Below are 15,815 nucleotides of genomic sequence, written 5' to 3'. Positions count from 1 at the left end.
AAAAAAAAAAAAAAAAAAAAAAAGGAAATTAGAGATTCACAAAAGGATTATCACTGGTGGTAGATTCCAGAGATCGAATGATAACGGTGTCTGTTAATAGCCAAATGAAATTTTCCCCACTCCATGAAGTACCCAGTAAAATTAATGACAGATAGAAGGTTGCTTTTCATTGTTTCTGAGGCTTAACTATTAAACAAGAATGACATCGTTAGGGCCTAATTTGGGGGTACACAAAAATATCAGGAGAAGAGGTTTCACTCTTCTCCCAGTTATCTCAAATCAATTTTGTCTTTCCAAGTGTCTTTTGTCATTTAACAATCTGGTTATGAAGCTTGAAGTTCTTCTGTGCTTGTTTTGGACTGTATAGAAGTACATACGTTTTTCTTCTACTGTTTTCTGGTGAGTGTCAGGCTAAAAATCTTTTTAGCTGCCCTAGTCTGCATTCCTAATGTGGGAGATGCTCTGGTGAGTATAAACAAAAAAGGGATGCTCTTTCCTTCTTTGTGGAAGACGGATTCTAATCTCTGTCTCTTTTCCTATGTAGCTAAGTAGAATCTGCCATATCAATGTCCAGTCAGTTTCTAGCTCATCTAGTCCTTATGATTCCTCCCACGGTCACTTGCATGCTGCCATTGCTTTGGGCCTGTGGCTGCTGCCAGTGCTTCTATAGCAGCAACCCGACTTCCTACTGGCACCAGCACTAGCTCTGCCCCCCGGGAAGTGTGCTTTACTGTCTGGGATCCCCCGCTAGGGGTGCCTCTGCCAGCTGCTGCTGTCCTTGCTGCCCCCCAGACACACAAAGACTGAAAGTTGTCTGCACCACTGTCCATACCACCTTATTAACTGCTGAAGCCCTAGTCTGTGTTCCAAAACCCCTTAACTTTGAGGACATAGCTTCTGGTAAGGAGTTTAGAAAGCCCTTCCGAAGGGGTAATTGGAGGAAGAGGCACTGAATCTGATGTGTTGTATTTTCCCAAGTCAAGCCTACACATCTCTCAGTGCTTTCAGGCACGCTGTCATCTCAGAGACTGGGCACACACACATCAGGATTTCCCTTCCTCTTCCCCAAGAAGCAGAATCCAAACCCTTCCAGTAGGGGTTTGTTGGGAGGCCAGGGAGTTGTGGGCATATTCTTTGAATCTAGTTTTCTTGGGCCTAAAAGTGTGATGGGGTGAAAATTGAGCAAGGTGAAGAGCCTTTAAACGAAGCTCAGGAAAACCTGTATTTTAGGTCTTCCACTTAGTAACAGGTCATCTACTCATGTCCTCTGAAAATGTTCATCTCTCATGATGGGATCTGTCTTCTGACAATGTCCCAAGTCCCTTGAACTCTGGCTTAGCTAGTCTTGACTTCTGTATTAGTATGAGTAATACTGGGTGACGCTGTGATAATGTCCCTGCCCCACCTCAGTAGCTTCATATTTGCCACTATACGAAATCTTTTGTGGGTTGTACATTCTTCTCTATCTTGTGGCTATAGCATGTAAAACACATGCCTCCTGTCTTAGTTTCCTAGGGCTGCCGGAACAAGATACCACAAACTGAGTGGTTTAAAACAACAAACACTTTTTTCTCTCAGGGTTCTGAAGGCTGGAAGTCCAGAATCAAGGTGTGGGAGGCCCGTGTCTTCTCTGAAGGCTCTAGGGAACAATCCTTCTTGTCCCTTTCTAGCTTTTGAAAGTTGCCAGCAATCTTCAGCATTCCTTGCTGGTAGATGCATCACTCCAATCTCTGTCACCACCTCCACGTGGCTATTTTCCCTGTGTCTGTCTGTCCAATTTCCCTTCTTTTTCTAATGGTGCTAGTTATTAGATTAGGGCCAACCATAATCCAGTGTGACCTCATCTTAATTTGATTGCATCTACAAGACCCTATTTCCAAAGAAGATTACATGCACAGGTGCTCAGTACCAGGTCCCTGATGTATCTTTTGAGGAGACACAGTTTAACCCATAACACCCTTCAAAGTTGTTCCTGAAGAAGAGAGGCAGAAGAGAGGCCCCCGGCTCTTACCAGTCTCACCTCAGAAGAGATATATGCTAGTTTTGTTCACAGTCCAGCCCCAACGTAACTACAAGAGAGGCTGGTACATTCAAGGGAGCACATGGCTATTTGGTGAACATTACCTGTCTCTGTCACATCCTCATCCAGTTTGTTTCCTCTGATCCCAGAATGCTCTGGGGCACACATGATAGTTTCTATGTAATGTGAAATATCTATCAAGAATAGCAGTGGGTTCCTGCAAAGCACATGGAAGGAACAGACTTGGAAAATTGCTCAAAGAAAAGAAAAAAATAGTTTATATAGTTCGTAAAACTATCTTATTTTTGTTTGGTTCTTTGACTTATCTTAATCCAGAGGTTACGAAATGGCAGTCAGCAGGTTGGATCTATTCCATAGATTTTTTTTTTGTGTGTGGCCCACACAGTGTTCAAGAAATATGAACAGACTGGGCGTGGTGGCTCATGCCTGTAATCCTAGCACTTTTGGAGGCTGAGGCGGGAGGATTGCTTGAGCCCAGGAGTTTGAGACCAGCCTGGGCAATATGACGAAACCCTGCCAGTACAAAAATGTAGCTGGACATGGTGGAGTGCACCTGTAATCCCAGCTACTTGGGAGGCTGAAGTGGCAGGATCACTTAAGCCCTGGAGGTCGAGGCTGCAGTGAGCCAAGATTGTGTCATTGCACTCAGCCTGGGCAACAAAGTGAGCCTATAATCCCAGTACTTTGGGAGGCCGAGGTGGGTGGATTGCCTGAGGTCAGGAGTTCAAGAGCAGCCTGGCCAGCATAGTGAAACCCCATCTCTACTAAAAATACAAAAAATTAGTTGGGTGTGGTAGCGGGCGCCTGTATTCGCTTGAACTCAGGAGGCGGAGGTTGCAGTGAGCCAAGATCGTGCCATTGCACTCTAGCCTGGGCAACAAAAGCGAAACTCTGTCTCAAAAAAAAAAAAAAAGCAAACATGTCTACACAACTAGATTTACCTTGAACATTGGGAAGATTTGACAACATCTGAGCTCACATTTACACAGAAAACTGAGAAGAAGGAATACAGCCAAATAAGAGCTGCTCTCTGTGGACAGTCCCATGTTTGCAGTTCACCCTCATGCCCACCATTCCCTGGAGAATCACCAACACTGAGGCTGTCACTTCTTATTTGTCTTTGTGATTTCACTGTTGTTTTCTTAGAGTAGAGATTTTTTCCCCTTATATCTTGCTCTTACTACTCAATTCCTTTACCTCATTGGCCCCTGCAGGCATTTGTGTTTGAGACTTCAATTTTTAGTAAAATCTGCATGTATCTTGTGCTTCTAAGGGATTAAGCATTATACCATAGTATCACCTTGAACTTAGCACTCTGAGGTTGACTCCTGCTATAACATCTGCAATAGTAGTGATTTAAGGCGAATAGTTGGTAAAGCTCCAGAAATGTCTATATCAGCCCAGAAATACCTATAAGGGGGTGGATAAATGTTTGCAATGAAATATTCACAATTGGGATATTTGGGTAAATTTGAATATAATTAAAATGAGGCCTATTGACTCACTTTGAGGTAAATCTTTACTGATATAGCTTTTGTGCCTTTTCTCCCTATACAGACCATTGGAGCGATCCAGCGAAGATGTGGATATAATCTTCACTCGACTGAAAGAAGTTAAAGCTTTTGAGAAATTTCACCCAAATCTCCTTCATCAGATTTGCTTATGTGGTTATTATGAGAATCTGGAAAAGGGAATAACATGTAAGAAATGCAACTCTAGTAGTATATTTCCATGTATGGTTTATGCTCATTTGTGGTTATTTTATGGAGATAAATAGCAAATGGAATATTTATGTGCTAAATATTTGAGCTTCAACCAAAGGTATTAAGTTGACATTTCCCTCTAGTCTGTTCATTCAGTTCCATGTAGGTGTTTCCCTAACTCCTTTGTTCACAGAACGTAAATGGTTCTTCCAGGGCAACTGACTTTCTAGATGGAGCTGGAGGGGTGTAATGATTCACACATTTAGCTATATCTTTAGAAATTCAAATAATTGTTTTCTCTAATCAAGAAATGTGTGGCCAATAGTATATTAAGGTAAAAATTCTCTTAACTGGTACTGATAGTAATGTTTTGAATGAATGCCAGTTATATCATCTATTCCAGGTGTGAATAAGGGGCCGGGAGATAGAGTAACAGTTGGATTTTTTTAAAAGTATTTTTTCATTAAAGAAGTAATAGTTCTTCTGTTGGAACACTTTATGCTGCACTCACAGAAAACTCCCTTTCAACTGATTTGAATATTCAATGACTTATACAACAAGAAAAAAAATCAATTACTCATATAGAAGAAATCTTGAGGTAGAATGACTTCAGGGTTGGTTAGTGAAGTGACTCAGTGAAATTATTCAGGCTTCAGGTCCTTCCTGTATTTTTTATTTTTGTATGCATTCTGAGGTGTTGGGTTTTGTCCTCAGACTTGTCCCAAATTATTCTGACAGCTACAGCTGTTGGATGCATTATGTATTGATACAAAAATGTCCTGCTGAAGGACTATTTCTTTTTGGGTCTCTGTTTTAGAAGTCCCCCAGCAGACTTCTTGTATTGACTCATTGGCCGGAAATGCATCACATGCCTAAGTCTAAACCAATCACTTGCAAAAATAATGGGATCACCAGGACTGATTTATACCAATCATGATTGCCCTAGTGGAGCTAACACCTAGCCCTATAGATGAGGGTGGAAACTTGTCTAAAACTTGGGTTCAGTTAGACAACAGGGCATGAGTGGTTCTGGGTGGGAAAGCAACAGGGTGAGTCACAACATTATTGTAGAAAATTTAGAAAGTCAACAAAATAAAAATCACCTACAATTTCTACCATTAACATTTTGTGGGCTAGGCGCAGTGGCTCATGCTTGTAATCCTGGCATTTTGGGAGGCCAAGTTGAGCAGATCATGAGGTCAGGAGATTGAGACCATCCTGGATAACACGGTGAAACCCCATCTCTACTAAAAATACAAACAATTAGCCGGCTGTGGTGGCGGGCACCTGTAATCCCAGCTAGTCAGGAGGCTGAGGCAGGAGAACTGCTTGAACCCAGGAGGTGGAGGTTGCAGTGAGCTGAGATTGTGCCATTGCATTCTGCACTCCAGCCTGGGTGACAGAACAAGACTCCATCTCAAAAAAAAAAAAAAAAAAAAAAAAAAAAAAATTGGGGGTATATTCTTCAAAATGTTCTCCTATGTGTACACATAGAAGCATAGTTACATTTCTTTTTCTTTTTCTTTTTTTTCTTTTTTTTGAGATGAGTTCTTGCCCTGTCATCTAGGCTGGAGTGCAGTAGTGCAATCATGGCTCACTACAACCTTGAACTCCTAGGCTCAAGCCATCTGCCCACCTCAGCCTCCTGAGTAGCTAGGACTACAGGCATATGCCACCATGCCCAGCTACTTTCTTTAATTTTGGTAAAGACCAGGTCAGCTATGTTGCCCAGGCTGGTCTTGAACTCCTGGTCTCAAGCAATCCTCCTGCCATGGCTTCCCAAAGTGTTGGGATTATAGGCGTGAGCCCCCGCACCCAACTCATAGTTACATTTCTGTTAAGAAAAAAATCATCCATACATATCATTTTCAACCAGTCTTTTAAAACTGATATCAGAAACTTTATTCTTTTGGCAATAAAACTATTTTATGTTTCTAAAAGCCATTTTCAAAATGAATCTCCTAACATGTGTAACATGAATTTGATTGACAAATAATAACGTCTTTTGGGGCCAAGAATTTCATAAAAGACAAAACCCTAACTCTAAAATGAGTCGCAAAGATTTGGAATAGCAGAGTTACTGGAGAGACCAGCTATAAACTCATCAACCCCATCTTAAGCTTGTCATTGCACTTGGTAGGATGTCATTGTTGTTCTTTGCCTTTCCACAGCATGTCCTAGTCAGGAAGTGCAGAGCAGCTTGTCATCATTAATTGTGGTTCCCAGAAGCTTGCTCGTCTCCAGTGAGCACTAGCCTTGCCAGGACTCAGTTGTCCCACGAGCTGTCATGTGATTTTTCATTGAGTTACTTGACCTCTGACTTTAACTGTGAAGAGGATTTTAAAATATCAGATCACTCCATCTAGTTATTTAGTTAGGATATTTAAAAGAACAGTTGGTTTGCTTGAAATTTTTGAACCAGTGTTTTGGAATTACTTTCCCAAACCTGGTCTTAATATGATATGGGAACTATGGTTCTATCTAAATACCTAAATATTTTCTCTGTGAGAGGACAAACTTGGAGCAAGATCAGGTTCAAAAATTTCTGATGAGGGTCATTCAAATGCTTAAAAGCAGTGAATTTATAAAAAGAATAAGAAAATGGACAATGATAATATAGTAGTTAAAATTTTTAAACAAAGCAGATTTTGGTTTTTTAAATCAATCATTGGTCACCTTAAAAGGAGAGGTGCTAGTCTAGAAAACACATTGCTTTTAATATAGTCTTGGGAAATATCAGCCAATTCTTCTTAAATTCAAAGGATCTTATAACATTTAAAGCTATCATCTTTATTACAGCTCTGTAAGTATGATAGAGTTCTCTTTAACAAGGTTCCACTTCACAGAATATTAAATAAATAGGATATAGCTTTATTGACAGATGAGGTAAAGAAAAACGTGTCATGTTCCTGTGGGCAAGAGTTAGGGGAAGGGTGGTAAGCTCAGTTAGGTCCAAGACATGCTTGGACCAGTGAAAAACTATCAGATCCTACAGTAAAATCAAGTTGTATCTGTTATATTTATGTCACTGTTTTTTTCCCCAGTATTTCGCCAGGGTGATATTGGAACAAACTGGTATGCTGTCTTGGCAGGGTCTTTGGATGTTAAAGTGTCTGAGACCAGCAGTCACCAGGTAATATGCTCTATTTTTTTGAAAGTAGGATTTATTTTTTTAAAAGACATATTATCCCTATGTCTTTTATGTCATTACAATTACATTTTCAAGTCCATTTCTTCTTTCCTACAATAAGGGGTTTGGCAGTGTTTGTTTGATTCCTTTATTAAGTTACTCAACAAACACCTATTGAATGTCTTCTCTGATTGGAGTGTGATGCCAGGTGTCAAAACATGAAATGCAAGAACACATTGGATGCTTTCTAGGAGCTTGTAGTCTATTTGGAAATGCAAGGAATGGCAGTGTGACACAAATTGCTATATAGGGTGAAATGTGAGTGAAGAGGAAGGAGAAGAAGTCTTCCTATGTTTCCTCTTGGATCCTTTCTCCATCATTGTATCTTGAATTTTCTTTAGCCTAGAAATAATCCCCTCATCAGCCTTGTAGGAGCTCTGGTGATGCAAGGGAAATATGGTTGATGCAGTCCCCCTAAAATCTCTATTTCTCTGCCTTGTCTTTGCAAATGTGGAAGGCTAATAATATTATTTTCCTTCTAAAGTACAGCACTGGCTTTATTTTCATTAGTCACCTCTGAGGAGTTTGGCATCCTAGTAGATGAAGCTCATTCTTTTTTCTGTTCATAAAATGTATGAATATTAAAAAAACAAAAACAAAATTATAAAAGAAAGAAAAATATTAAAAAAAGAAAAAATATATGAATATTTAAAGTCAAACCCAGGGCCTTCTTTCACGTTTGCAGTGACTCTTGCTCTGTCATTAAGACATGTGGCCAAAATGTACACAACCTCACTGTTTAGAGCCAAGAATGTCGAGTCTGAAAAGTATGACCCATCAAAGGCCACCATCAGGTGTCACTATGAAAATGTTCCCAGTGTTATTTCCACACATTCAGGATTCAGAAAAAACTGAAGTAAAAGAATTAGTTCATTGTAAAATCTGAAAGAATTACTGAAAAAAATTAAAGAATTAGTTAAAGGGACAAGTAACTTTCTGCCAAGTGTCATATTTAAGGCAGTGTTTTGGAGCCTTTTTCATAGGTAGCACACTTCAAATGTGAGAAAAATTCATGACACACCAAATTTGAGGTTTAAATTTTTTAGGAACTTGTACGCGTATTGAAGTTGTGAGCAGTCACCATCTTAAAAATGGAGTGGTGTCCCAAAAGATTGCTGGTATTTGGAATTTGCAATGTAGTTTCCTGGGTGATACCCATTGTAATGGATGGTTAAATTCTCAGGCCAGTGTCCAAATCCTGTGTAATCCATAGTATACTCTTTCTGTGCATCAGTGCATGAAAATTCCATTAGACACAGCATGGAACCTGTGCTTCCCAACTTTGATGGTACTTTTCCTCTTCCTGTCTCTCACGGGGTTGGCTTTCTCTTGGATTTCAGAGACAGTCAAGGTGAGAGGTGGGTTTTGATTCTTATAAGCTGCCTTGGTTTCAAATGGGAAGGAGAACAGCTAGCATTTCTTGGATATTTGCCATATCCAGTATAACCAAGATATTTATCCATATATAATTTATCCAATCCTTCTTGGATGTTTACTTGGCAGTGTTCCAAGCACTTAACAGGTATTTATTTACTTCTTTAATCCTCAAGTCAACCATGAGGTAGGTTGTATTACTGTTCTCATTTTGCAGATGAGAAAACGAAGTCTCCGAGTGGTTAAATAACTTACCTCAAGTATTTTATCTAGAAATTAGAGAAACCACGATTAAAACCCAAGCAGTCAGGTACCTGAACAGATGCTCTTCACCACTGCTTTCCACCATTTGACTCTTAAGAAACATGATGCAACATGCAACTTCCCTCTCTCCCTGCCTTTTGTCATCCTTTCAGATTACCCCATGTCCTTCCTCTCTGCATATCTCCTACCTTGTGGATGCTGTTCTGGTGGGGACTCTCTGGGCCTTTTTGCTCAGAGCTGCTCCTGGTACTTCCCTTCCCCAGGTTTCACCTGCATAGATGTGCCCTGGGGACAGGGCCTGCAGCAGGATCTTTCTGCTCAGTTCCTCCTGCAGCTAGAGTGGGTCCTGAATGAGTGATAATGGAGAGAGTGAAGCTAAAAAGAGAAATGTGGCAAAACAGAAGAAAGAGAAGTAAGATGAGAATTAAGGAGGAGAAAAGAAAGAATAGGAAATCTCAGGAAGGAGAGAGAAGGCAAATCAGAAAAGGAAGAGCAGATGTGCCTAAGGGGATGATAAATAACACCAGCTCTTATGTGCTGACACACCAGATGTGAAAGCTGGCTGAGATTTTGATGGTATTAAAATAGTATCTGGCCAGGGGTTTCAGGAATTTTGCCTTTGACCAGTTATCTCTCACCATGGCATCCTAGCAGGGTTATTAGCTACAGATTTAACAATTTTAACAAAACTTTTAATTTTAGATTTACCTGTAATTTTGACCTCAAAACCAATGCAGAGAACTTTCCTAAGCTGGGCTCGGTCTTCTTTTAGTTGTTAGGAATTATTAATTTAATACCAAAGCCAGCTTACTACTTCCTTTATGTATTTCATCCCACAATGTTCAACCAGAGTTTTCTGGATGGATTTGTATCACTAAAATAAAAGGAAGAGAAAGCTCATTGACCCCTACACCCTCTAGCCCTCTAGAGTACAGCCTGAGATAAATAGGGCCCAGCCTTGCAGCCAGTTCTGAGGGCCAGACATGGTCCAGCCACATGGGAGAAAGAAGCTAAGGAGAATGACCAAGATGGCAGAGCCCCCTTCCATGCCAAGATGCTTGCAAGGGAGAAACAAAACTGCCATATCTACCCATGCTGGCCTTGTGATGGCTCTGGGTGTCTGTCCACTAGCAATGTGGTAAATCTGGGGGATTATTTAACATGGCCGAGTAGTGCCCCATACAAGTCAGGGTTCTTTGAAGAAACAGAAGCACTAAGAGATAGAGATGGAGTGAGAGAGACAGGTTTATTTTTAGGAACTGGCTCACATGATTTCGGGGGCTGGCAGGTCTGAAGTCTAGAGCTGGCAGGCTGGAGATTCAGGTAAGAGTTATTGGCAGAAGCAGAATTCCTTCTTCTTTGGGAAACCTCAAGGAAAACCTGTTTGCTCTTAGGCCTTCAGGTGAGTAGATGAGGCACACGCACATCATGGAGGGTGATCTACTTTAAGGTCTACTGATTGTAAACGTTAATCACATCTAAATAATATCTTTACAGCAACATCTAGGTTAGTATTTAACCAAACTACTGGCCATTATTGTCTAGCTAAGTTGACACATACAATTAACCATAATAGACCCCAATGAGGGGGGAAATGGGGTTGGGTGAAGGCCATGGGTGAGGAGCAAGGAGAGACCTGGAATTCCTACCCCTAGAGACCAGAAACAATCATTGCTGAGTGCCTTCCTTGTGTGGCTCATGCGAGGGGTTCCATGGACATTAACTGAACTAATCTTTAGGCATTTGTGTCCTGTTTTACCAAAGGCTTGAAAACAAGGCTCAGTGACTTAGGTGCAGCTTTCCCAGGGCCACACACGTGTACGTGGGCAAACTGAGATTTGAATTCAGGTCTGACGTCCTCCAAATTGCATGTTCTTCTGCTGGGCGCATGTGAACAGAGGTGTGAGGAGGATGATAAAAGTGAAGGAAGAAAAGTTACGAGAGTCTAAGAGAAAACTGAGGAAAGAGAAAAGAAGTGATGGCACAGAGTCAAGTCTTTCAGGGAGGACAGGGCAGAGTTTCTTGCCAGCCTGCCCCTCGCTGCCCTGTACGTCTGCCTTCTCACCTGAGAGCCAGAGGGATGTAGTGACAAATTCCCAAACTTAGCACTGGGTTTTAGCCCCTCAGTGGGGTGTGAGCCAGGATGGTGGAAGAAGAGCGGGAGTGGCTGCTGGCAATGGGGCACCTACGACAGGAAGCTCTGTGCCCAGTGTGTCACAAGCGTTATCCCACCAGCACTCACCACACTGCCCTCTCCTTAGTGCTGTGGTTTGTCTCATTTTAGAGGCCAGATATTCAACAGCCTGGCCAAGGTCACAAAGCTGCTGGATGTCTGGGCCAGTTCTTTGTGATTCTGGGGCTCAATGCTTGCCCATCATGGTTGTATGGGTGCCACCCAGAAGGACCAGAAGAGGAAGGAAGAGAGGTGGGGGCCGAGCCAGCCATTAAGGAATAAGGAATGCAGGGAGGAGCTTTTGCCTTGCAGCTTCTCCAACTCGCACCTGGGTGTCTGATGCAGCTCTCAGCCCCACAGCCCTTCCCTCTAAGCCCACCGCCCAGATGCTGTTGGGGGCATTCCTCCTCCCACCCTCTCTTTGATCTGGTGATGCACATTGAAAGGGGTGAGGCCCTCCCTCCAAAGGGCATCCGGATTAGAGGGTAGGGTAGATAAGTGTAGGTGATAGGGAGGGAAAGTGAGGTACATGGTGCACAAGATGGAGGCAAAATGTTAGAACTGACGGTGATGGAATGTGGAGGTGTAGAGAGAAAGGGAGGCTCCTGACTTGGGTGAAGAGGTGGACAGTGATGCTACTAATGGAAATGGGAATACATGAGGGAGACCACCTTTCCCAGATTCTGCAATAGTATTTTATGCTATACGTTTATTAGGTATGTATATTAGTCCATTTTCATGCTGCTGAGAAAGACATACCTGAGACTATATATTTACAAAAGAAATAAGTTTATTAGACTTATAGTTCCACATGGCTGGAGAGACCTCACAATCATGGCAGAAGGCAAGGATGAGCAAGTCACATCTTACATGGATGGCAGCAGGCAAAGAGAACTTGTGCAGGGAAACTCCCATTTTTAAAACCATCGGATCTTGTGAGATTCATTCACTGTCAGAGAACAGGGCAGGAAAGACCCACACCCATAATTCAATTACCTTCCACCTGGTTCCTCCCGCAACACGTGGGAACTGTGGGAGTTATAATTCAAGATGAGATTTAGGTGAGGACACAGCCAAACCATATCATTCCATCCCTGACCACTGCCAAATCTCTTGTCCTCACATTTCAAAACCAATCATGACCTCTCAACAGTCCCCCAAAGTCTTAATTCATTTCAGCATTAACTCAAAAGTCCACAGTCCAATGTCTTATCTGAGACAAGGCAAGTCCTTTCCGCCTATGAGCGTGTAAAATTAAAAGCAACTTAGTTACTTCCTAAATACAATGGGGGTACAGGCATTGGTTAAATACAGCCATTCCAAATGGGAGAAATTGGCCAAAACAAAGGCTACAGGCCCCAGTCCGAAATCCAGCAGGGCAGTCAAATCTTAAAGCTCCAAAATGATCTCCTTGGACTCCATGTCTCACATTCAGGTCATGCTGATGCAAGAGGTGGGAGGCAGGTTCCCATCGTCTTGGGCAGCTCGGTCCCTGTGACTTTGCAGAGTATAGCCTCCCTTCTGGTTGCTTTCATGGGCTGGCATTGAGTGTATGTGGCTTTTCCAGGTGCACGGTGCAAGCTCTTAGTGGATCTACCATTCTGGGGTCTGGAAGATGATGGCCCTTTTTTCACAGCTCCACTAGGTGGTGCCCCAGTAGGGACTCTGTGTGGGGATTCCAACCCCACATTTCCCTTCTGCACTGCCCTAGCAGAGGTTCTCCATGAAAGCCTCGCCCCTGCAGCAAACTTCTGCTTGGACTTCCAGGTATTTCCATACATTCTCTGAAATCTAGGCAGAGGTTCCCAAACCTCAACTCTTGACTTCTGTACACCTGCAGGTTCAACACCACATGGAAGCTGCCAAGGCCTGGGGCTTGCACCCTCTGAAGCCATGGCCCGAACTGTACCTTGGCCCCTTTTAGTCATAGCTGGAGTGGCTAGGCTGCAGGGCACCAAGTTCCTAGGCTGCACATAGCACCAGTACCCTGGGCTTGGCCCATGAAACTATTTTTTCCTCCTAGGCCTCTGAGCCTGTGATGGGAGGAGCTGCCATGAAGACCTCTGACATGAGAGACATTTTCCCCATTGTCTTGGGGAGTAACATTTGGCTCCTTGTTGCTTATGCAAATTTCTGTAGCTGGCTTGAATTTCTTCTCAGAAAATGGAATTTTATTTTCTATCACATTGTCAGACTGCAAATTTTCCAAACTTTTATGCTCTGCTTCCCTTATAAAACTGAATGCCTTTAACAGGACCCAAGTCAACTCTTGAATGCTTTGCTGTGTATAAATTTCTTCTGCCAGAGCTTAAGCCTGTAATCCCAGCACTTTGGGAGGCTGAGATGGGCAGATCATGAGGTCAGGAGATCGAGACCATCCTGGCTAACACGGTGAAACCCCGTCTCTACTAAAAAATACAAAAAAACTAGCCAGGTGAGGTGGCGGGCGCCTGTAGTCCCAGCTACTCGGGAGGCTGAGGCAGGAGAATGGTGTAAACCCAGGAGGCGGAGCTTGCAGTGAGCTGAGATCCAGCCACTGCACTCCAGCCTGGGCGACAGAGCGAGACTCCGTCTCAAAAAAAAAAAAAAAAAAAAAATTTCTTCTGCCAGATACTCTAAATCATCTCTCTCACATTCAAAGTTCCACAAATCTCTAATGTAGGGGCAAGATGCCACCAGTGTCTTTGCTAAAACATAGTAAGAGCCACCTTTGCTCTAGTTCCCAACAAGTTCCTCATCTCCATGTGAGACCACCTCAGCCTGGATTTGTCCATATCGTTAATCAGCATTTTGGTCAATGCCATTCAACAAGTCTCTAGGGAGTTCCAAACTTTCCCACATTTTCCTGTCTTTTTCTGAGCCCTCCAAACTGTTCCATCCNAAAAAAAAAAAAAAAAAAAAAAAAGAAATTTCTTCTGCCAGATACTCTAAATCATCTCTCTCACATTCAAAGTTCCACAAATCTCTAATGTAGGGGCAAGATGCCACCAGTGTCTTTGCTAAAACATAGTAAGAGCCACCTTTGCTCTAGTTCCCAACAAGTTCCTCATCTCCATGTGAGACCACCTCAGCCTGGATTTGTCCATATCGTTAATCAGCATTTTGGTCAATGCCATTCAACAAGTCTCTAGGGAGTTCCAAACTTTCCCACATTTTCCTGTCTTTTTCTGAGCCCTCCAAACTGTTCCATCCTCTGCCTGTTACCTAGTTCCAAAGTCACTTCCACATTTTCAGGTATCTTTTCAGCAGCACCCCACTGCAGTGTACCAATGTACTCTATTAGTTCATTTTCATGTTGCTGATAAAGACATACCTGAGACTGGGCAATTTACAAAAGGAAGAGGTTTACTGGACTTACAGTTCCATGTGACTGGGGAGACCTCACAATCATGGTGGAAGGCAAGGAGGAGCAAGTCACATCTTATGTGGATGGCAGCAGACAAAGAGCTTGTGCAGGGAAACTCCCATTTTTAAAACCATCACATCTCATGAGACTCCTTCACTATCATGAGAACAATGCAGAAAAGACCCACCCCCATAATTCAATTTCTTCCACTGGTTCCTCCCATGACATGTGGGAATTGTGGGAGTTACAATTCAAAGTGAGATTTGGGTGGGGACTCAGCCAAACTGTATCAGTATGAATGATTTGATGGAATTTTTTCTGAAAAAAAAAATCAACCTCTTTCTTTTATATGGTGGTAGAAAGATATATCTGTATATAAATTTCAAGAATACATAGGGTGTAACTATTCTATTTGACTCAAATTCGTATTGCCTTCCTGTTTCAAGTTAATATTACTTATTCTCCCTTCTTGTCATTCCCTTATATTTTTTGCTGACTAGGTTAAAAAACACACAGCTTCTTCTATGTGATTGGTTTAGCAGATTCTTCCTGAATTTTTGAATGCTGGGTTGAGGGTCCTACTTATTTTTCATCAGCGATATCCCCAGAGCATGTAGTAGAAACTGTTCATTTACAGAGCATTTCAGGAACTTTCTTTGGTTTGAGCCCATCCTGTTTAGGAAATAGCTGTGCTGTTTCTTGCTCAGTTCCTGATGCCTAAGTGTCTGCTCAGGACACTGCAGCAGTGAGCCTGGGAACGGGGAGTACCTGTGGCCTCCTGAGCCCATCCAGCATTCCACCTCTGCTCTCCTGTGCTTTAGGCAGTGTGTGCAGTCATTTCCTGGGGAATCTGCAAAGCCTGCAAGGCATCTGCTCCCAAGGGCACCTGCTCTCAAGCTCCTCCAGTGTCTGTGGCGGGGTGGAGAGGGATAACGGGGATCCTCGTCTGCCCCCAGATTGCTGAAGCCTAAAATTATTTTTTAAAAAGTCATGATTCTATATTTGAGAGAAGTATAACTACAGACTTTTCGATGAGTGCTGATGTACACTTCAGGTCCTCTCTTATGAAGGGAGGATGGAGAAAAAAGCTATCCGGCTGTAGGACCGAAATGACTCACCTTCCAGTGTCACCCCTGGTCAGCCCACCCACCAGAATGGCCAGAAGTTGGCCATTGCAGGAGGCGTGAGCTGCAGGCTGACTGGGCCTTACCCTGTGGGTCTTCTCTGGGCTCAGGAAGCATCAGATAGTGGCATGGATTCCTACTGAGCAGGGGAACCCACTCCTTTCCCCTCTCATAGTCAGCCCTTTCCAGGCAGGCCAGAGCCACATGCTGCTTCTCCTTTCTGTTTTCCTCTCAGCCAAGTTTCCCTAATTTAAGGTTTCAAGAGACTGGAGGGGAGACAATAGTGCCTGGACGGGAGGATTTAAGGTTTCAAGAGACTGGAGGGGAGACAATAGTGCCTGGACGGGAGGAACGGTGGGTTCTGCCTTCTGGGGAGCTGGGGCTGCGTTGCTTTCATTTCTTTTGTTACTGCCTTGAAAACATGTTTGTCCTAAGAATTCTAGGAAATGCATAGATTATTCTGTCCCTATTACTTTCAGACTTTTAGAGGCTGACAAATCCTTGTAAGTATCTTTCTATAAATTATATTTATTCCACTACTCTATATCAAATGAAACCTACTGCAACACTCTTACCACTGTGTGTAATTGTCAGAGGCAT

The 15,815-nt window shown here is 42.8% G+C and overlaps 1 protein-coding gene across 2 annotated transcripts in view; it reads left to right on the top strand.

The window, feature by feature from the left end:
- Window positions 1-15,815, top strand: part of RAPGEF4 (Rap guanine nucleotide exchange factor 4) — a 326,385-nt gene that overhangs the window by 57,744 nt on the left and 252,826 nt on the right. For both annotated transcript variants that reach the window (XM_017856973.1, XM_017856976.1), the window contains exons 2-3: window positions 3,599-3,741; window positions 6,789-6,877. The gene's annotated coding sequence lies outside the window, so the exon portion shown is untranslated. The remainder of the gene's footprint in view (window positions 1-3,598; window positions 3,742-6,788; window positions 6,878-15,815) is intronic.

Source organism: Rhinopithecus bieti, unplaced genomic scaffold, assembly GCF_001698545.2.
Source record: "Rhinopithecus bieti isolate Rb0 unplaced genomic scaffold, ASM169854v2 scaffold_43749, whole genome shotgun sequence".
NCBI classification, from domain to species: domain Eukaryota; kingdom Metazoa; phylum Chordata; class Mammalia; order Primates; family Cercopithecidae; genus Rhinopithecus; species Rhinopithecus bieti.
This window is presented reverse-complemented; position numbering and strand designations above follow the sequence as displayed.